Source organism: Megalops cyprinoides, chromosome 7, assembly GCF_013368585.1.
Source record: "Megalops cyprinoides isolate fMegCyp1 chromosome 7, fMegCyp1.pri, whole genome shotgun sequence".
NCBI lineage: Eukaryota > Metazoa > Chordata > Actinopteri > Elopiformes > Megalopidae > Megalops > Megalops cyprinoides.
In genome coordinates this window covers 26,778,742-26,800,683 of record NC_050589.1, presented here as the reverse complement: position 1 = coordinate 26,800,683, position 21,942 = coordinate 26,778,742, and the positions used below count along the sequence as shown (strand labels likewise).

General features: G+C 43.7%; 1 protein-coding gene across 2 annotated transcripts in view; it reads right to left on the bottom strand.

Annotated features, from left to right (window-relative positions):
* The window catches only part of LOC118780610 (monocarboxylate transporter 1-like), a 31,675-nt gene extending 16,471 nt beyond the window's left edge, over positions 1–15,204 (bottom strand). The window contains exon 1 of one of the 2 annotated variants that reach the window (XM_036533202.1): positions 15,048–15,204. The gene's annotated coding sequence lies outside the window, so the exon portion shown is untranslated. Of the gene's footprint in view, positions 1–1,646; positions 1,990–15,047 lie in introns of those variants that run through there. The other variant, XM_036533203.1, reaches the window with a different exon arrangement.
* Positions 15,205–21,942: the final 6,738 nt, after the last annotated feature.

Sequence of the window (21,942 nt, the reverse complement as noted above, 5' to 3'; positions counted from 1 at the left end):
TTTATGATATAAGGTGATGATGTCTCAATCATTATATTGGCACAGAGGGACATAACAGGTACTGAGACTTCAGAGACCTGAACCAATCACATTTTTTTGCTATGGAGAGCAAAGGCTTTTGAGGGGTTCTAAAAAATGACGGATAGCACATGGTAGCTCCACTCATTATGTAGTTCATGAGACCTTTCTCCCATCACTAACAGGTACACCTACCTCAAGCTTTCAAGGGATCCATATAAATATAAAGCGACGAATTACAGAACAGCTAAATACCGCAAAACACTGTAAAAAGCAAAATGCAATGTCACACACATTTTACTGCAACACCAGCAGGTTTAATGTCTATACAATCCTGGCTAGGGTAAGATCAAATGTACTACTGTCACCTCCTACTGCAGGTATGTAGGACCGCTGGACCGTATCAGTGCATAACATACAGAGGCCATCGAGGACTTGCTTGTCGAGCGCGAGGCTTCAATATTTGCTTTTGTGTTTACAAAGGCAGGGGTGTATGGGATAAGGCTCAGTCAAGTTCACATAGTCCGAAACTGGCCCTCCACCTGTGGATACCTGGACAGCTTGCTGCACAACACTACTTAGATCAGATAGTTTGCATCAAAGAAGACTTGAGAAACCCCGCCAAAGATGACAAGCACATATATCAACGGCAAACACGCACATCACTCTCGTCCAGAGGCCTCTGTGTATCGGTTACATCGCGGACACACAGCCTGGAACACGGGACGTGCCATCGAGTCGGGCACAGGGGGTATCCGGTGACATAAGCCAGCCCGCGGCGCATGCTGACAATGGCCCTGTCATTGGCCTGCGGCTCTCAGAGAGGCACCCTTGTTTGGCGGTTGGCCTGCATAGCTGTCCGGTAGCGTGCCTGAGGAGCGTGATCCGGAGCAGGGCGCCGCAATCCACGCGTCCCGGGCCTCGCATAGTTCCTGCACGTGAGCCCCCTTTTAATAGCCCCCCCACCCCCGGCCAGTGCCTTTTATCCCTCATGCCTCAACGGTCACCGCTGCGGCCCTTAAAAAAGCGGGGAGAGCAAAATGGTGATTTAAAGCAACAGGCGACCTTTGACAGTCTGGGTCAGGGAGTGAGATGGAGGAAGAGGTTGCGGGGGGGATACGTTCCCCCGGCGGCGAAACTAACCAGCGGAAAGCTCAGAGCGGAGTTACAGTGCTGTATGAATCCCCCCGCTGCTGTGGTGCTGTCACAAACTGCGCCGTGCCGCTGAAACACCTCACAGCGCTACCCAGATTTATCTCCGCGGCGCGCTTGATGTTTGCCTTCACAATACTCCAAGGGGGGTCTGCGGGGCGGAGTCATTATCGCTGTATCTACACACCACGCGTCTCCTGCGCTAATCCGACAGGTCATTTAACGGCAGGGAGAAACAAGCAAACAGTTCCAGGCAAACAAGCAGAATAACAGACCGACATCAAAAGCTGCCATGTATCTGCCTGTTCTCACCAAGACGCGTGCCTGTACGCTCAGAACGGGCTTCAAATAAACTATTGTATCAGGAGACTAATCTCCCCACATCTTGCTAGAGACTTCAAGATGCTGTATAATCTTTTCTGCCTAAGATAAGCATCACTATGATCGTTACTTTGATTTTATATTAGATTTCCTACCTTTTCTGAGTCCAAGTCCTTTTCACACAGACTGCACTGCGTGGCACACTGTGTCTCTCTCAATGAACTGCTTCAAGCCGGTACACAGACAACAGCAACTGCATTCATCCAAATTAGAAGCATGTGGGTACGGGAAGCCCGCGGAGCTGCTGTTTATAGAGGAGCACAGCTGGCAGAAGAGAGGACTCCTCCGACCAAAGCCCCACCAGGTCTGCTCTGAAAACCACGGCAAACCCTAACGCACAGGAGTCATTTCTTCCAGCGCTCGACGCTGACGTGAAAGGCAGGCCTGACTCCGGCAGAACAACTTAAAAAAAAAAAAAGTTCGGCTTTGAGTTGGTTTTTCGTGCAGATTCCCAGATCAACTGACAGCCTCCAGGGCGCCACAGACCTAATTGGTGAGTTGAGGCGTTCACTTATTGGCTCTTGAAGCCATGCCCCTCCTCGGTTTCCTCCCACTCCCCCCTTGCTCCGGGTGTGGTTAGCCCTCACGTACAGCGCCAAAGCATACGTGAGACCTCACTCAGGAAGGATACGGGAGAACATCTGTGAGCTGGTGATAAAGGCACTTGTTAGTCATTGATTAGCCTATAAATCAGAAATACAACAGAGATTATAGGCAATTAGGCGCTGCAATGGTTAAACATCCTGAACAACAAAGCAGTCAGCATTGTTCACGGCTGTCTCTGGAGACCTGGGTTAATGGCAGTATGGGTTTTGATCAGCTCAGGATCGCTTTATTCAAAGCACTGCGTGACCCCCCCAGGCCAGTATTTGGGACCCTCCTCCTTATTCTGGGAAAGAACACAGGGGTACGTTGAGTTATCTAAACATGATGTGCCGGGACTTTGTATGACCCAGATATACCTGTGACCAGTTCCACGAGGTAGCCCAATTGGCTCTGATGCAAAAATGCACGTCACTGCGCTGTTTGTATATTTTTTGTCGTCTTGTAACAAAATGAATGCCAAATTCCAGCAGGACAATCTGAGGGCCTCCCGCCCCACAGACGCAGACAGCAGACAAAAATAAAAAGGTGTGCTGTGCGAAGGCGTTGTATTTCGGGCCCACTGAACTGGGCAACTATTATCTATTCAAACAAGGAAGGTAAATTCCTTTCCTTGCTCTTACTTTTTCACAAAAAACTCCCCCAAAGCTTGTTGAAAAGTTAACTTAATTCCTAGACAGAAGTGGCACAAGCGTTTTTCAGACATGCTCTGTGGGGTTCTCAGCCTGAGATCGAGATCCTGCAAGCCCTGCAGGCATACAGGGGAACTCACTCTCAAACTGCCACGTGCTGCACATCACAAACAGGGCTAGCCGTTGCGTCAGATCAGCGTGGACGCAGAAAAGCTACATAAAAGCCTTTCGGATCCCAAACGCCGACACTTCCAGTCGACCAGGGTCAAATGACAGGACCAGAACAAGAGCACGCGTTAGGCCTAAATCGTGCCCGGGCAGTTAGAAAAGGAGAGGTCGGACAGAGGGCAAACCTGCTGCCCACAGTATTGTGCCACAGGGGGCTTATTTCTGGCTGAAAGCAGATGCTAACCATCGCACTTGCCCAGTGACATGGAAAGACTAATTATATACACCACTAACAAAAGCCACGTTGCAACAGTTTAGCTTACATTTTTCATGCAGGTTTTATCTTTTTTTTTTTTTAAAGGGTGCAATGCAATGGCATGAAAAGGACACCCAGGACTGTCCTCGGAAAAAAGAGAGATTAAACCCACGGAAAGTATTTGGCTATCTTATTGGCCACCCATGCAAAGGCCATCTGCTCTGTGTGTGACATGTCCTCTTAGAGATGTTCTGCTTTTCTGATACCTTCCAGATTGGCAATTTTGACAATCAATTCAAGCTCACATTGGCATGGAAACATAAAATATTAACAGTAGGTCAAGCTTGTGATAATTTCCACAAAAAACAAGCCTGTAGACTGTGGCTGCCGACAGATACTGTTCTTTCGGTAATATTTCCTTTTGCTTTCAAGAAATGAATTGCCTTTTAACATTATGGTAATCACCTTCCTCTCTGTCAAAGCCAAATGTAAAACTATTCCAAATAAACACAAACACCAACATCTTAAAACTGTTAAAATGTGATGGACATAATTTGCGCGGGGTGTTTTGGATATTTCATGTTTATGCATTTTCACATGAGGAAGAGCACAGCTGCCATTTCAGATAATTAGTTTAAAAAACACAAAGCCAAGAAGACATTTTCCTAATGATGCTTCACTTTGATAGACTTGGCAGTTGTTATTTCAAGAAGGGGTAAGGCACTTTTAAAACATGCTTATTCATCTTCATTCAAATCAAAGGGCTAATCAGATGATTGTTCAATCCCATAAAAATCATAGGGCTGATCACATGATTGTTAAATCCTCTTATAATTTCATTTGCAATATGGAGCATTCATGTACATTACATCCCCACCTATAAGATTAAATACAATACAAATCCAAGGCTGACTTGTAAGTTACATGCCCACCTATAACATTACATACAAATCCAAAACTAACCTGTATGGTAGACCTGTAAAATTCGGGGAGGGGTTGGTGACCTACAGGCATTGCCAATGTTTTTTACAATAATCATAAAAGCATTTGCTTGTATTTAGAATTTAGGGTTAACTACTGACAGTTCAGAAACCAGTAAGTCATTGTGTGACTTTTGCACAAATGTGAGACAGGCTACATATCGTCCCAAGAGACCTTTAATCTCACCACACCGCATGGTGCATTTCAGTCGCCGTATACTGTACAGGAGCTGCACAGATAGATATCACTTTCAATCAGAAATCAACAGCATATAACTATGCTTCGTCCACTTCCTGTACTGTGCCCACTGCCTTAAAGCAAAAACGACTTAATTTTGCATTCAGGTAGCTATGGCTTGTAATTAGGTTTTACAAGTGATAGATACTTTAGCTTCTTAAGAGGTTATAGGTTCATATTACTGTATGAACATAATAGAGGATTAGAACAACCTGTGAGCTTTTTTTTTTCCAAAGTCAGTATACCATTAGAGGTTTGAAAAGATCCAGCTAATGATGTGATTCAGTGAAGCAGTCAGAAATAAGGGACACAAGTACTGCCTTCCCACAAGGCTTTCATTGTGATAGTGAACAGCATACCTCAGACTCGCTTTAGGTATGCATTTCCCACAGGAGTACAATGGCACACAGAGCTGCAGAACACACATGCTCCAGTTCCGTATTCCGCAGATGTACGTTCTTTTGTGCTGGACGTTGCTCTGGATAAGAGTGTCTGCTAAACGAATGTAATGTAACGTAATGGGTAGGGTATGTATGGACACCCTGCACGGTGCACAGGGCAAGAACTGGACACTGCTGCGGATAGGACAGGTATCGTACACGCTGTACTACAGTGAGCGGCCCTAACTGTGGCACACACCAAGCTATGCTGACTCCACCCTGTGCTCCACAGCGCAGTATTATGCAGAGTATTTCTGTGAGGCTGTGTGCCTCAAGTGGAAGTATTTTGTGTATGTATTGTGCATATTGCAGGCGGGTTTCTCCCACCGTATTGTGTGCAAGGGCAGGAGGACTTGTGTCTGCAAATGGACGAAAACCTTGACTTGGACACAAACCTTGCTTTCCACTTATTTGGAAGCCGTTCTAGGAAAGAGCGCCTGCTAAATGACATAATGTAATGTAATGACCAGAAGCTGACAGCATGCAGATTGACCCTTCAATACCCTTAAACGTTTTTATTGTACTGTACACCACTCCTGTGCCTGATTCACATAAAGAATTTATATGAAAATGGGCAAGGCTTATCTTATCTTTTCACATCTTATCTTATCTTACATACGGTGTCACTAAAAATATTTGTTTGCATAGATGTTCCTATCTTTAAAACATAATTGCGGTGTTGAGTCTTGTATTGTGTGTGCTGCACTGTATATCATGTGTGTGAAAGGGCTATGGACAGAGGCTTATAAAGAATTCTGCTCCACAGTCTGTCCTCATTGATATCCTGCTCTTGTTTCACTGGAAAAAAACACAGGTTTCCCAGCTGTCAACATCTGTAATGAATCACCCCATCCACTCACTGTTTTAAAAGCAGGTTTATCTCCAATATTAAAATTGTTCATATATATTAGCGGAAGAGAGAAGCCGCAGACTGCGGATATAGACTACAGCAGAAGATCTTAATCTGCATTCATGAATGAAGACGTTTTTGAGTTAACTGCTTTCGAATGCTATCGTGCTGCTGGGTTTATTTTTCAATGACACACTCAGCTCCTTTTTTAAATGGTGTTGGGATAATCTAAAGGCCTGATCAATGCCTCTGCCTGACCCTGCTCCAACCTTTACCCTGGCCATTTCTCAGCCACTTCCCTCAAGGTGATGATGCAAACAAAAAGTGAAAATGTGCAAATCTGCAGTTTTACCAACAGAGTCTGGAAACTAAATTACAACCAGATGATAACGATTCACAGTATATAGCCCAAAAAAGGGGCAAAAGAGAGGGCTTCTAATCAATCTGCCAAATGAACTCCTGGGTCACCAAAGAAATCACTACAGCAAAGCTCCATTGGTATGCATAGTCTATCAATAGCACCTCCATCCACACATACCACTACCTACTACAGAACAAAACTACAACTACTATCACTGCTAACTTGCCTGCATTCTGCAACACCACTCAACTTTACCACTACTTAGCCTATGTACAACACTATTCTATGCTATGCTATATTATTTGCAGCACTACATGTATCCTGTGTACTACAATATTATACTACTGTACTATTATTTACTATTCAACAACAACTGGCCTTGAGGAAACAGAGCCGGCTCAAACAGGCTCAAATTCTTGTGGAAACCATGTAATGTAAAACATATCAGTGTGTGCCTACTGAAGCATTAGAGAAGGAATGTCAGCAGTGCCTTCCCCATGGAGAGGGCCACGAGTGTCACCCAAATGAACACTACCAGCACATGGTGCCTGGCGACCAGTCACTGGGTGGGACACTGTGACCTTCGGTGCCCTGTGCCCTTCCCATCCGCCTCTGTGTTCCTGTTCCTGTTTTTTGGCACTTGCTTTGCTACGTTAATTACTCCAGCAGTATTAGCAACACATGGGAGATTCTGCATCTTCTCTATATTCATGCTGACACAGAGCAGGGCGATATTTCTTTTGGGAAAAATGCACTGTGCATTTAGTCCAGTCTACTGTGGGAAAACTCCCACAGACTCCCAAAACTCCTTTCTGTGCCAGTGTAGATGAGGAAGCATTTATTTCAAAACGAACAAACAAACTACATGCAAACTTTTCTTAAGACAACTTGAGAAAAAACAATCCTTCTTCAAACCCGTAAGAATACGATTCATTAATATAAGATTTCCTCCTAGAGGCTTTAACATGCTCAACAGAACATTTACTCCCCAGTAATTGGCCTGAGATTTGGCTGTAACGACAGGATCAAAACCCTCGCAGAGAGGCCAGGGTGATAATTTACAAAGCCTTAACTGTGAGATTACAACTCATTATCCGAGTTCTGAGAAGTACAGACCAAGAAAAAACTTTCATTTTGATGAAGAAAATCAATTTTTCATCTGATTTATCCACAGCTCCCATGCATGTCATTCAGAGGCATGACCTGGTTCCATACCGTTCGGTCGCTGTCCCAATGTTCCTGAAGCCGGCTTGCCAGTAGTGCTGCCTGATTGGTTTAAAAAAGGCACTGTGATGTCTATTGTTCTGAATGTACAAACTTTGCACTCATGTTGTTTCAGAGAGCCGCCAGTGTCAGTTAACACATCTGTACTGCCAACCAGATTAAACAAAGCCCCAGGGCTTCTTGACGCAGATGAAAACTCTGCTAGCTGGCGCAGCTGCTGTGTCTTAAGACATGTGCGATGACAAAATGTCTGCCACTTTATAGCAAGTGCCTGGTAAATCCTCAGCGGCGTGACAAGAAATTGCTGACTAAGGACAAGATGGCGGATATGTGTTGGCTGAGGTTAGTTTGCTCTGGCAATTAACCGCTACACTTTCTGCACAATAATACCTATGAAAAAGTAGGGTGAATGGCCACAGAGTACAACTCCAGTTTTCCAGATTGATTAAACACTGTATATGCCAGTCGTGCCACCTGTGAAAATATTTTCTCCCATGCTGGTCCTTCACAGCATCGTGGCAAGTCTCTGTGTGGCCTTCTTCCTGTATTCCATGACTGATCCACTTCGTTTACACACAGCTCATTCACTGCTCAGTGATTTGAGCACAATGGAAACTGCTGCTCTGCACCTGGGCTCTCCATTGGCCCCATGGAAGATGTTATCCATGCATCCACTTTCTGAGTCTACCCTCACATTACTCATACTAAGGTTAATCTGACACTGACTAGTGGACTGGGTAGGAAAACAATGCAGACAGTGCCTTTCCCCAGCTGCCTTTTTAAGGTTTGACATAAGTGAAAAGACTGGACAGAGAGGTCAGGTGGCAGGTCTGCAGGTTGAAGGGCCTTGGCAGCCATTCATCTTCACAAGACAAATGAACGGAGGATGAACAGCCAAGCGTGGGCTCATCAGGGCAACAGGCATTACAGCGGTGACGTGAGCCATTAAAGGAAAACAAAACAAAACTAAACAAAACAAACGTTCCGAGTCCATTCAATAAGACATAAACAAAGTTAGGGCCGGTGCTGGCTGCGTCTCCCTTTGAAGCGTGGTTTATCTCTGCATGCGGCGGCTTCCTCTTGGAGTGTACCTATAGGATCATACACCAGCAGAACAAAGCCGTGCTGGCCCCAGGAGGCAGACAGAAAGGTCGGGTTCAAACGCTCAAAAGGCATCCCGTGTACAAGGTGAGCAGGCCGTTCAAACGGGATGGTAGCGGTGCTGGTGGGGTGGGGAGGAGGTGGAGGGGGGGAGATGTTCGACTCTCCTATGGTCCACCACCTCCATAATCCCGCTGTGTTCCCGTCTGAACTCCTGCCAGCGGAATTCCACAGGGATCAGGGCTACAACTCACACAGAAGTTTTGAAACCGGTCCAAAAAAGTGGAACTTTTGAGACCCTGCCAAAACGGAGGAGACCTTTTGCTTTCCTGGGGATCCAGCTCTCAGCTTCCTGGGAGACCTTGAGTTTGGCTGTGCATGGTCGGTCCTCTCCAAAAATGCAAATTAGGGTCACCACTGACCTCAAGTCAGCCAGGCAGACCTCAGGCAAGCTTGCCAAGAGCCAAACAGCAGAAATATGTTTGCCTCTTGCTGCTCACAAACTACAGCTCCCCATGGGTTTACACAAACTGCTTCATGCTTGCTCTCTAGCTGAAATCCGTAAGTAATCACAAGCTTTAGAAGACCAGCAACACTTAAGTACAGAAAAAAGTGAGTATAACCTCGACTTACCTTCAAATGTAATAATAAGGTGTACTACATTAACAACATAGCACTGTGCCAAACAGAAAATGGTGGTTACAAATGTAGAGGACGAAAAATCTCTTCTGAGTCATACACCACATAAATTGCAGGCATTAACACACCTCCCATTGCAACATCCGACATTTCCATTTAACCTCTCTCAAATAAGCTCAAAGCACACTGGCTGCTCTTTGCAACTCAGCGCTGTTTCTCATTGACCCTTGAAACGAACTTAAGGCAATCCGTCCTCACAGACGCCTTCCATCTTCCAGATTAGCCAGAAAAAGGCAATAAAAATAACTACTAACAACCACTGAATCGGAGCACACAATGATAGGCCTCCTGCTAGCTCTATGTATGTAAGATTAAAACTGTTTTGAGGAGAAAAGGGAGGGTGGTGGGGGGGGGGTCAAAAAAAGAAACACCTTTGTCCTCTGTCGGCGGAATCCAAAGTAGTTCTCCTTAAAGCTACATGTCAGCTGAATTTATTTCCTGTCTGGGCATCGCAGGAGAGGGGTTAGGTGAGAGTGGCCTGCCTTGGCGTGGAGCCAGCCCTGGTCCTCATTGCTTCGCCATCCAAGCGTTGCCCTCTATAAGACCTGGACACAGAGCACATCCTAAGGAAAAGGGGGGGGGGGGGTAGGTTGCCAAGCTACGAAAGCTAATTACCCTGCTGGTCCACCTGTCACAGCTGGGACGCGTCCTGGAATATGTGGGGGTCACACTATCACTATCACTCCCCAGGATCGCATTCTGGCTGTGGGGAAATTAGTGTCACTCTGGCCCCCGATGAGGGGAACGGGTAAAAACCCAGTACGTGCATAGCATTCTCATTCCGCACTCCGCGGCCCGCTAACCGGACGCACGCCAGGCAGTCCTGGCTCTAACGGCAAGCGGCTCTGTAACTGGAACGAACTCTGTCACTGCACAGAGGGGCAGCGCTGTGTGCCCTCAATCGCAGGGGTAGGAGTATTCATCAGGCAGACTTCCCGCCAGTGGATGCTGTACTTTTCGAAACTCGCAGAGTTTGGAGGTTGAGTTTGCTGTGCCTGCCAGCCCCAAAGGTAACCCTTAGAGCGGCAGTTGAAACACCAATCAATGAAGGCATTCAGGGCAATGCACCGATGCTGGAAGAGAAGGAGCCGTGGAATAACAAGCCTGACCTTTATGCTCTGGATGGAGAGGCAGGATGAATATTTACCTCCAGTCCTCCACTGGGCTGGGCTGTTTTCCCCTGTTTGCTTTATGGCATGGCGCTAATGACAGAAAAGCGAGTATACTGCATGCAACTCTCAGGCCGCCATTATGGTTGACAACTTTAAAGACCTCGTCGGCCACTTTGCGGAGCTCCCTCGAATTATATTTCACATTTAGCAGGTGCGAGAGCACAAAGCACGCAGGTGCTCTCACACAAATGTGCGCTGAGCCCCTCTCACCAAAAACAAGCAGCGGCTGACGAGCTGCCAATTTCGTAATTACCAACTCCCGCCGTTGCGTTTCTGCCACAGAACACAACTTTTCCCTTTCAGCTGTTCCTGACGCCCTGTGAAAACACAAGAGCCAGACATAATACGGAAGGTGTTTGTCAAAGCACATCTTTTCCACTCTAACAAGTACGGTGTAAGGATTCAAAACCGGTTAAGAAGAGGCACTGAGGGAGTAGGCAAACATGCCAGGGGCATTCAACCTCCACCCCGACCTTCTGGAAAGCTAGAAGTGGTGAGGAAATCTGAGCAAACACCTGCTGTGAACTGCTTCCTCCTTCCAAACACCTAATGTGCATTCAATTCCTTTCTGCTTACTTTAACATAATGGAATCCTTGTTCTCCCTTATAATACGTCCCTGGGAATTGCTATATGGCCCCATTTTCCGAAACTCAGACAACAGTTGGCAGGAAGCCTCAACGATGGGGAAAAAAAAAGCAGCTCACCTCAATTATTCTGCACTCTATACAGCCAATATTGAGCTGGCTCAAGTTCAGCTCTGAACTTTGCCGAAGCTTATTTGATCTTGTGGAAACACGCATACATTTTGCAATACCCCCCACACCCAACGGCAGCATGTCCAATTCACTGTTTCTGGCACAGTTGAGGAAGCTCTCTGCGAACATTCCTCCCCTGACAGTGCGGGGAAAATGGCGCCACAGACACAGCTCTGTGAAACAGCAAGTAGTCAGCGCCTTTCCTATTTCTAACCACCTTGTGAATGATAGACCCATGTCCGGGGCCCTCAGAGGTCGTCATCATCATGTCCCCGCGACCCCACCAAGAGAACGTCTCCAGTCGTCCACATCAGACAGCAAACATGTCGCAGCTTGGTGAGGCGGACACCGCGGCGGCCGCGGCCAAACTTTTCCAGGTGCAGCGTTTCCGCAATGACCTTCAAAAGCCATAAACGGGACGGGCACGACCGTTACTGAGAGACATCTCAGAAGATCTGCAAGTAGACAGCCATTTCAAATCAATGGGAGGAAAACATCTTTTGGGCTAGAAGGCCTAAACCTAAACTGAACAGTCTTGCAGGTCAGGGTGACTGTGACAAACCCACAAAGCCAAATTGTCATTACTCTGAATGTGCCCTCTGTCCCAGACTTTCAGCCAAGAGACGTGCGAATATCAGCACCTGTCAGCTCTTCAGCAGCCACTTCAAAGCTCTACTGTGCCATTTCTCTACTCTACCGTCTGCTAAAAACCCTTTATAATTCCCCTCTGCTAAATCCTAATAGGCTGTTAACTCCCAGCAACCACTTTATTGCTTTCTTTTCTTTCCTTTTCAGCATTGTGCTGAGCATATGCACCAGACAACGCATTTTAAAGAGTTACAACCTCCAAAAAATACAGGCATGATGTTCCAATATAATGGTATGCCCTTTTTACAAAGCTAAACAATGATGCACCAGGGATGGAAACAGCAATTCCAATGTGCAGCAGTTTGAGCCATTCCAAGTTTTCCTACAAGCAGGCCTGTGCACCACTGACGGACAGCTATCACTCACTTCAGTCACCTCCTTCTCGCAAAACCTGGAATGGCTCAAACAACTATGCACTGGGAGTGCACACTCCATTCCTGATGTTTTAAGAAGTAACATAAATTTTTAGTAACAATGCTAAATTTACAGCGCTGACTGCACCTTGGGAAGCAGCTGATCACATTTTCACATTTTTGGAAACTCAGACTGTCCTCTTTCCTGCCACCCCCCCCGGCCCTTTTCCATGTTTTAGGTCTGTGCAAACTAAATTTAGAGCACTATGGCCTCAGCAAAGACGCAAAAGGACAACACTCTCCGCTTTCGTAACAATCAGCAGTTTTTCCCTTCCTGAAATCCAGGCCGTCAAATGTTCAACGCTTCCTTCCTTTGCGCAGACAGCTAAACTGTTGATAGAGAATGCCACAGATACTGCTGAGGACACTAATCTCTTGGAAATGCTTATCAAGTACTTCCTAAGAGAGGAGGATGCAAAGAGAGAGGGCACCAGATCATCCCAGTATGACATACAAGACCTAGGAAGCCAAAAAAAGATCAACACAGACCAAGGCAAATGCTGAGCAGAAAGAGGTGTCTTTTCAAAAGGGGCCGGCATAAGTACTTGCATACTTTGATACAAACAATTGCTTCAGCATAAAATAAATGGGTCAATTAACCTAAAATAAGCAAACCAAACCCGTCACTAAAAGGTTTATTCATTACTGCTGGGGAATGGCACACTCATCAAAAAATGAGCTATTGTATGAAAATATTTTCATTAATCAGAAAGAATTTCAGTACTATGCAAGATCTGCAATACAAAGCCGGCATACCACAAAACCACTAGTTCAATGTGTCACAGAGAATACAGAGACATCATTAGATCCAGCAACAGACGTAAGAAATCCTGTGTTTACAGTTACATTTGCTAGCTAAATGACTGTACTCCTCAGCAAAATCACTTTTAAGAATAAGCTGTCACTGTGGTTCAAGGTGCCTTCATATTGTTTAAATGGCTCTGAGGCTTGCTGTTTGACTTTTCTTTGAAGCATAAAAAATCAGGATCTAATCTAGAAGTCATTTGATTACTGGTCCCCTATTGTGCTTGTCTTCGGCCACAACCACAAACAATTCATACATACCACTAGTAAACTCAATCACATAAATATTCACGGACAACTGTTTTGAGTAAGCGTGTTGTTAAAGATAGATGAACAGCTTCATTATTTCAGTGTTCTTTTTACAATGACTTTCAAAAGGTCATGGTCTGCCCAGGGCAAACAAAACGAGCAACTGAATAAGCCCAAAGTGGAACATCACTAAAACAATTTCAAACAACTCATGTTGTTACACAAATGGAACTGTAGTAATAACTGTGATTTTAATTTGTTTTTGACACATGTAAATGACAAGTAAATTACGCGTGAAGCTAACAGCGCAACACGAGGAACTTTGTCCTAATTACATAGAAGTTTGTTGTCAGACACAGGACACCTGCATGCACGATTTGCCAACAAGCAGCCTGTGACACTCGGTAATGATAACACCAAACGTTCCCTTATGGCAGGTGGGAAGGGTACCCAGGTGGTTAAATCACCGATGTTTAGTTTTCCTGCAACTAATGAAGTCGTAATGTCCGTTAAAAGCTATTGTTTTCCCAAATCCCACAAGCTCTTCATCGCAGTGTCTCTATCTGTGCGTGTAAATGTCAGAAAACTAACTGGAATAAAGCTGTGACTACAGACCATGCTATACGGCTTTCAACCGGCCGGATGATCTGGCTAGTTTTATGACAGGGACCATGTCAATATGTTTGCATAATAAGTTTTGAAAGAATCGGATCTACATGCTCTATACGCACTACATCATCATGGCCGTGCAGTAAAACGTTGACAGACGTGTGAAAAAATATGTAGTCTATAAAGCCTGGTATAAATAAATAAATGTAAATGTATCACACTCGCATAAATAACACAACTAGGTCTACAATTAGTATAATTTCTAATACTGATTGCTAACTTCGTCAGTACTTAACGTTAGGCTACATCTAGCATTCGTTCAAATCAGATTTCACCTCCGTATGCTAATCCTAACTGGCAAAGCCATCGTTTGATTAAAAAATCCCCAGTTATATATTATGTTCAAGGTTAACTCGTAAGACCACGTGATGCGGAATCACGAAAAGAGTGAATGGTCGATAGCAGCACATAACATTTCCTGTAGGTTGATAGCTTCTTGCTCTTGCTTTCTCTTGCAAAAGCGATTGAACCCCGCACAATCAAAAACAACTTTGCTACTCGGTCTGTACAAAAAGGTGAACGTAACTGGCACGTGCTAATAACGTCACGTGCATTCTTTACGGTCACGACAGGTAACCTGGGTAGATCTATAGGTTGATTAACGACGACTAGCAAGTTAATACTGTCTTTCGAAAAACAGCCCTGAAACGAATAACTACAAATCACTGAGTGTTGATTAACTAGACAGTTCACGGCTGCGTTTCGCTAAAGTTATAGAGCAGCATTTCACAATGAATGGAAAATGATCTCGCCAATCAAACACGTGTGCGCAAAGCATGAAGCAGCGAGCTAGCTAACGATCTGTGAAGGGCTCAACTAAGTTAGCTAATTTACTAAAACGCCACACTGAGAGTTAACGTTAATTATGTCGGTATTCAGTAATAGCTGGATGCTATTACAACTTCCCAGCACAACTTAACATGGTAGCCAGCTAACATTAACTTAACGACGGGCAAGCTAGTAGGCTATTTAGTTAGCCGCTTGCATATAGCTAGCTAGCTGATATTGCTCTGTACCGTTGTACAAAAACAGTCACTGCTGTTCAGCATTACAGTCAAAGGCAGAAATATGTGATAAGCTTATCATCTGCATCGGCTCTACGTGTCAACGTAGCTTTGTCTTCCTAGTTAGTGCCACATTGTGAAGGATGCTGACGACAGGATAAATCTTAAGTGCATTCCTCTAGCGCGACTGAATGATGTGACTTGGAACCTAAATTTGGAGTAAACATACCTCTAAACTTGGTCAGATTTGTCCGGTTTATGCGATTTCTCCTCTTCTATCGCCGGCTCCTTCTCAGTGACACTTGGACAAGCGTGCTCATGAGAATGGAGTTTCTGTGAATACTGATTGTGAAACTAGTTAGGGATACCCGGCCAACGATGACAGCATGGCCTGGGCGCTTACACTGCGCCTGCGTTCAGTATCCACCCCATGTCAGCAGCGCTGCAAGCACCGTGCAAATGGAATTCACTGTGGAACTTTATAAAGGGCAGTCTGTTCGGGATTTCTAGTTAAATGCCATTTGAAAATTCAATGGCGGAATTATTTTGGGTTAAAATTGTGCGCACAGTTTTCCCAATCACAATCTTCTAACTATTACATTTACCCTTGGCAAAAATAGACCAGAACATCGTTTCACTGCTTGTTCAAACAAATTCAGACTGAACTTAGACCTTCTTTCATATGCAGTTCTTTAGTGGATTGCCGTTTCAAGGCACTCATGCAAATTCATATATACACAAAACACGAAAATAAAATTACGGACTGATTTTTACAGTGTTTCGATGTATTTGGTCAAATCGCAATAAAACAAATGAGATGAAGAATTATTTTATTTTTTAGTGGTGTAGTCACCATACATGGCTTCATGATTGTCATGTTAGCTTTATAACTACAGTTGAAAAAAAGACAAGTTGAATGGGCTGAAATACTGACAAAGTCCATGAAAATAATCAATACTAACTGACCGGTCATGTTTTTATTTTACAAGAGCTTTTAGGTTAGTTTCAGAATGATGGAACTTGTGTCAAAGGCATGTGTCAGCAAAGACACAATTTATGACGCTACACAACAGCACTAGCATTAAAAACAGAAATACTGGCCTTCATAGTCCAAGTAGGTGACCAAAGAACAAGGACTATGGTTGTATATGGTTGCTTAGAGATGAAGGTCATGTGTACACAGTAGTGACCCATAACCACATGGTTTCAGGATCAAATCTGTGTAAATGGATAACACTCTGTACATTGTATTTAATATGCGATGGTCCTTGTGTAGGAATACCTACAGTGGAGTTCAATCCCACTTCTTACCCCACTGCTGCCAAACTGTCTCAAGCATGCTGCTGCAGGACATGGATGGTGATTTACACACCTTGCCTTGGCAGTTCACTCCAATGACTGCCAACTAAGTATTTGATTAATTTGTCTGTCAATGTTTTGATATAGTCTGGGATTCCAGTACGTGCAATACATGTGGTACACACATTCACATTCACCTGGTATTCACATTCATTTTCAATCCAGATTTTTCCATCAACTCTTTTGCATCAAACCCTTTTGAAGTATCAAAGGCAGAAACACCAATGTAGTGGTGATTCAGTATGTGACAACACAGGCTCTTTCCTGAAGCATATCAAAAATTCATAAGAAAAATTCATATGTTTCAGCATTTTCATTATGGTTATCAGATAACTTAAACATGTGGCATCTGCAGACCTTTATTTGATAGCTCTATCTCAGCAGTGGTTCTTTGAGATTAGATAAAGTTCTCAGTTTAGCTGATAAGTGTTCCCCGTTATAATTTTCAGCAAATCAGCATATTCATATTTGAATATTTTCATTATTCACAGCTGCACTCACACGCATAATGAACTTTACGTATCTGTACAAAATGTTAAGGAAAGTGCATGTACTTTGCTTAACTGTTCTGTCTCAGACAGGGAAATTGCTTCTGTATCAAAATGAAACTCTCGGTTACTGTACTATATAAATTTTAGTGTTGCATAGTCTTGGCAAAAAAATTAACGGTAAAAACACCCATGTAAAACAGATGGCAGCTGGAGCTGTTTAAATGTTTTAAGGGATTCTTGCGCAATTACCATCACCAAACTGAAGCATTCCACTGTACCAACTCTGTTCCCTTTACCCCCTTACTTCCAGCTGATTGCATGGGAATTGTTTTGCCTCCAGAAACATAACATGACAGGCTTTAATTGGAACACTTGTTGAGATTCTGTTAACGAGCAAGTGGGAGGCACAGCACAGTGGCACATGCTTATAAATAACAATGACCATGACTCCCGATGTCCCCACTTGGTGACCGCAGATGACCTCGTCCATCCTCAGCATTTGCCAATGTGAACTGTGTTGTGAGGTAATGACGGGGTGGATGGGTGTACTTACGACAACATTTTGACTACTCCATGGCTATTGTGAGGAAAATGGAGCTCCGATTCTCTAATTCATCTAACATGTCTTAGAGCAAAGCTGAAAAGCAGATTGCATGTTTGCAAATAAATCTATACTTGTTTAATCACCACAAACTCATTATATCTTTCCAGACATGCAAAAAAGTGCTCTGGCAGAATGATGCATATCACATTTGCTAATAAAGTCAGACCAATGTGGCTTCTGTCTCAGTAACAACTGCTTCTTTTCAGTGTTATTCATTTAGGCTTTACATATCTCACTTTTATTCTCTTGATCTGTAAAGTTTTATGACTTTATGTTTCATGAATTGTCTGACTTCATCCAGACCAACCAAGTAGGACAAGCTGTTCTTCTTCAGTGCAACCACCTCCTTTCTGTGCAAAATATGTTATTAATGTAGACATCAGTATGCTCCTGTGCATTCCTTTGGTCCTTATAGAGTGTACATTGTTTTCCTTACATTCTTTTGGTCATGAAAGAGTGTGCATTGTTTTATGTTTTTGTTTCATGATATTTTTTTAGCTACAACCAGACCCACCCTGTAAGACAAATAGGATGTCATGCTGTGTTTGTGAGTAGGTTTAATGGAATGGCTATACCTCCTTGTTCATTTGATCCTTAAAACAATAAATATGTTGAAGAATGAACCAAATGGAGCTTGTGTTTTGTTAACTGACCCCATGCAGAGCATTTTGAAAATATTCTATAGAATGGAGAAGAAGCAGTAAAAACAAATACTGTATGAATGGTTTGAAGTAGCTAATCTTCTCCAGAGGTCATGTTTTCATTGTCTTTCTTATCTTAAATAAGAAGATACTTTGTTATTTTGAAGATCATGGGAAATATTATTAATTTTGAAAGGGAGAGAGAATCACTGAGAGAGGAGAGACAAATAGTGTTCTTTAAGCTGTTTATTACTGAAACTTCTAAAAATGCATTTTTAGTTTTCTGAAAATTCACTGGTCTTCATAATTATTTATGGTAGAACGTGTTTTTACAAACATTAAAGCACTGAAGTAATTTCCCTTCAGTTGCTGTTCAATCAAACAAAAACAAAGCAATTCCACACAATGAACATTCCCTCTTTATGAAGAGTTTTAGCAGATGCTAAGGAAACACTCACACAGCACGAGAGAGTCAAAATTATATTGAATTGTTTCAGGTGTTTCTATTAACTTCACATTGGGAAAGAAAACCTAATGTTGCCCGTGATCAGAGAATATCAATACACATAATTAAACTCTTCATTCTCTTAATTTCACCAGTACATTTCTTACTGATGAAGAAATGTATTGGTGAGCTTCCAAGTATGTATTGCACATCCTCTAGAAATTTTCAATTTATATGTAGTGCTCTTACCGGGACACCATGGTGTCTGATAAAAACTAAATCCAATGGACCCCTATCCAGATTTAGCACCATTCTGTGCACCCCCATGAACAGATAGAATGACAAAATATTGACTGTGTGACATCGTAAAAGGTGAAGTGTATGAAAGTAATCTGCTAGTATCTGCAAGCTCACGTTACGGTCAGACATTTATATAAACATACTAACAACTAAACAACTCAGAGAAATACCCTATAGTACAGTGTGTACAGTTCATACCTCATGTACTTGATCTCTTGAACAGCACCGAGGCTGAGATCAGACCCCGGACCTTTTGTTTTCTTTATTTAATGTCTTGACCTGCAGGTGCAGGGCGTTCGAACAGCTGCCTTTCCGCTGACCCCTGCCTGCCCTTCGATCAATGCCAGTAAATTGATTTGAGAGCAAAACCTGACACGAATCCTTGAGCAAAGTATGGCTGTGACCTCTGTGTGACCCCTGGGAGTGCCATGGCAAATGGAGTCACCTCACCATCTCATCGTTCTGTTCCCACACCCTTTACTGCCTCTCTCAGCGATCACCCCAAGATGCCACAGCCTGGCTGACAGCCTTGAATCCAATCTCGGATGACCAGCAGGGGTCTTCAAAGCAATTGGGCCTTAATGTGTAAACCAGACTCTTATTTGTAAAGCACACCCACTGGTATTTGAGTGTGACCACAGTTCAAATTGTTATTGTCACATGGAGATGACTTGGAAATTCAATCTAACAGCTCTGGCACTTTACCTTTAACTTTGAGGTCTTACACAATATTTTTTATTCACCTCAATAGCCGCTGAACTCATGATGATAGTGGTTAGACTGAATGCTCTCTTTGGTCAGCGTCTGAATTTTGCGCCACCAAAACCTGTTTATTCACTTTATCATGGCTCTATTGAGGCTTTATAGAGTCAGACTATGTAGTGATGGCCATAAATGTGTATGGCTTTGGATGGGACCCACATTTTATTGTGTTTTAGGTGACCCTCAGACTTTGAGCCTTGGAATGGAGGTTCTAGACCGAAAAACCAGGAAAAGGTGGCTGGCTGATGGGCAGGCCCTTGCTATGCCCCACCCCTTACTTCTGGTGAGGCCAAGGCTCCACCCACATGAAATGACAGGTGTTTGAAAAGGAGGATATGTTCATTCACGTCCGTCACACCAGGTAAATCGGCCAATGTCCTCCACTCACTCACCAGCTATCAGGTGCTCCTCATTCATGCAGCCTTGCCTACATCTGGTAACATCTGCTTTAGTATCAGAGATAAGTATGCACCGGTAGGAGAACAGGAACATCTATTGTGCATTAACTGAGCAGGCAAAACACCCACCACTTTTGATTGCTCTGCTGTTGCGCATGCTTTATCTCAGTCTAGAGCATGGTCGTCACCCAAACTATTGCTAGTCCTCACAGGTGATCAAATGACTCCCAGTGTTCACGGATGTATAGTTAGGCTTTCCGGAGAGGACATGCTTGAGAAAAGCAACACCTGGCACTATGAGGAAGAGGAAACAACCCCAAGCAGATGTCATTGTGGGAGTTTCACCGCTAAAACTAGGAGGTTTTGTTGGAGGCATGTTTTGGCTATCCATGCAGAATCCTATGCCAGTCTGACAACATCAGAAGCAGTATGCAAAGCTGTACTATCTAGGAATAGGAAAAGGCAATAGGAATGTATTCTTTACAGTTATTTGGAAACATTACCTTGGAGCTCCCGACCCCCACGTTTCAGGGAATATTATGGTTTTGAAACATAGGTATTTGATCGTAACATGATCTGGAAGAATAAAATGTGATTTTAGCAGTAACTAATAACTGTGCAGCCTCCTGTGGGGCAGGAGGGTGCATTGGACCAACATCCTCCCATGGCCATTTGAGCCAAATGGCACACACACACACACACACACACGCGTGAACAACAGTACATAAAAAAAAAAAATTAGACACCTGTGAACATGTGCAAATATGCCACACAGTGCCACAATACAGACTAAGTGCTATGATAATAATAATACTCTGAAGTACTCTACAAAAAGCATAGAGAAATTAGGTAGGGGAGCCATGGTGCAGTCTGAACAGGTGAGTCCTCAGCATGCAGCTGAAGCTGGTCAGTGACTTGTCTGCCCTGCGCTTTGTGAAAAGATGAGAGAGGATAACTCTTGGTAAAAGCCTGCATCTTTACTGACAACATTAACTGCATAGCTGATAGGGCTAAATAGCTGTGTTCCTGTGTCATGTAGCCCATCCAGTTTATAGTGTGATATAAGGGCAGTGCAGAGTCCAGAAGGGGAGCAGTGCAGTGTCGTCACATATCTGCTTAGTACAAGCCCTGACAATGTCATGATATATACCTAATGGCGGGCATGTGTCTTTTATGATCAGTGATATATTAGACATGTCAGTTTGTTCTTCCATCCCATGCACAATGCTCTCTCTCTGCATAAGCTGCCTGCTGTACTGCATCTAGTCTCCTCCCGACAGCCAAGAGTTGTTAAATATTTATCAAAAATCAAAATCTTTTAGAGCAGCAAGCGGAAATCTAGGCCTTGGCTAGATAAGAGACAAGCTCACACCGAGTTCCCTCTCTGTCTTTCACATCATCATCCAGACCAATGAATCTGCTAATATGACAACATGATCATACGATAAGCAATTTTTGTTCTGGAGAGTCAACTCTATTTGTTCCACCTCATCCCTTAATTGTTTAATTGAGGTAAATGTTGATATAGGAGGGCGCTTGATCTTCATGTTTCTCGTTCTAAGTTGGCTTCCAATAGGAATGTAACTAACACCTGCAGGGTCCTGGGCATCCAGGAATAAATTTGCCTGCAAAATAAAGATGGATGGGTCAGATGGTCATATAGCCTGTGACCAACCTGTGTTATGCCTATGATATTGCTCCACAGATCACCACTGTCATGGACGGTTGCGTTCAGGGGCAACCACTGTGCTGACCATTGCCAACTTCAAAACGAGGTCACATTTTGAACTGCCTTTTGTTTTGCATTGAAGTGCGTTCAGCCACTGTGCAAACTGGTGGAAATTGTGCTGCCTGGACAATGTCAGATATGGATATTTGTTTTCTCCACTTGAAGCCCTGAGGCGAACCCCCAGCTTGTTCTGTGGAAAGAACAAATATTGCTGGGGTTAACATTCCTGCACCGGCAATCCGTCTAAAGCCAGTCATTTATGGGTTTCTTCCACAAATCAAAGGGGAATTATGGGGTTTCTATAGATACATGCTGTCTTAAGGTGTGCTTTTGAGGCAGAATATCGAGGGAATGAGATTACAGTTACATCAAAGTTGACCCAGAGTGTTTCTCTG